The 1,142-nt window shown below is 53.6% G+C and overlaps 1 protein-coding gene across 21 annotated transcripts in view; it reads left to right on the forward strand.

The window, feature by feature from the left end:
* Positions 1 to 50: 50 nt before the first annotated feature.
* The window catches only part of MAP2 (microtubule associated protein 2), a 274,645-nt gene continuing 273,553 nt past the window's right edge, over positions 51 to 1,142 (forward strand). For 10 of the 21 annotated variants that reach the window (XM_019656874.1, XM_019656872.1, XM_019656887.1 and 7 more), the window contains exon 1: positions 52 to 310. The gene's annotated coding sequence lies outside the window, so the exon portion shown is untranslated. Of the gene's footprint in view, positions 311 to 1,142 lie in introns of all 21 variants that reach the window. The other 11 variants (XM_019656885.1, XM_019656886.1, XM_019656892.1 and 8 more) reach the window with 4 other exon arrangements.

A 1,142-nucleotide genomic window follows, 5' to 3' on the forward strand; every position in this document is an offset into this window, starting at 1 on the left:
GCGGCCGCGCAGGGAGCCGGCGGCGGGGGCGGCGCTCAGACTGGGCCGAGCGCTCGGGCTGCGCGGGCTCTCGGCGGCCGCGGCGGCAGCAGCAGCAGCAGCAGCAGCAGCAGCAGCAGCAGCGGCAGCAGCCTCCTCTCTTTCTTCTCTTCCCTTCCGCTTCTTTCTCTAGCTTCTTTTTTTGTTTTTGTTTTTCTCCTTCTTCCCCTGCCCCGTCTCACGCTCTACCCCTTCTCCGGAGGGCATTAGGTCCTCAGGGCGGTGAGCGGTGACAGCGGCGACCGCGGATGCCTCCAGTTTCTGCGCCCAGGTAAGAGAGCCGTCCCCACCTCTGGTTCTATGGAGGGCGTCTCTCCTTCTGCCTTGTTCATCGCGTAAAGGGAGCCTGAGCCAGGGAAGGGATGGGCTTGGGCAAGGGGCTGTCTCGTCCGCTGTGCCTTGGGAGCAGGCACAGGTTGGCCGAGCTGTCCAGTGTCCTACCTGACCCACGCTGCAGGCCCGGCCTCTCCAGGTGTCACTATGGAGCTGGGGACCGGGCGCTGCTACCTGAGCTCTAGATTGATAGAAGACGGTGTGCGACCTTGGTAGGTACCACCTTGAAACTCCCTGAAATTTCCGTCGGGTTAGGATACCTGTCCTGAGAGCTCATACACCTGAGGTGTAGAAAGACGAGGCGTGAATTATAAAAAGATGGTGGGGAAAAAAACGATTTCGAGGTAGACGATTGTTTTGCCCATCTAGCTGCAGAGAACTGCTCACGAAGGTATGATTTAGGGAGCCTTGTCAATTTGAAATCATTTTTCCTGATTTTCTTCCAGAAACAGCTGGAAGAGGAAAATTTATAAATATTTATAATTATAGGAAGATGAAAAATCAGTGTCTAGTCGTGTTGGAGGGCGGGATATGAAAAAAAAATCAGCCTGGATGATGAGCTTGAGCATCCACAATAGCCTTTCTTTTTAAACCATGGGAGCGGAAAGCTGCACCTACACTCCATCTACGCTTTTTTTTTTAAAAAGTGTTTTTTGTGGTGGGCTATAGTGCTGGGTGCCTATCTTCCCCAACCTCCCCTTTTGTTTAATGATGGAAATTTAAAGAAAGAGTGTGTGAGAGGAGTGGGGAGGTGGGTGTTTGGGTGGGTG

Source organism: Hipposideros armiger, unplaced genomic scaffold, assembly GCF_001890085.2.
Source record: "Hipposideros armiger isolate ML-2016 unplaced genomic scaffold, ASM189008v1 scaffold_268, whole genome shotgun sequence".
Lineage (NCBI taxonomy): Eukaryota > Metazoa > Chordata > Mammalia > Chiroptera > Hipposideridae > Hipposideros > Hipposideros armiger.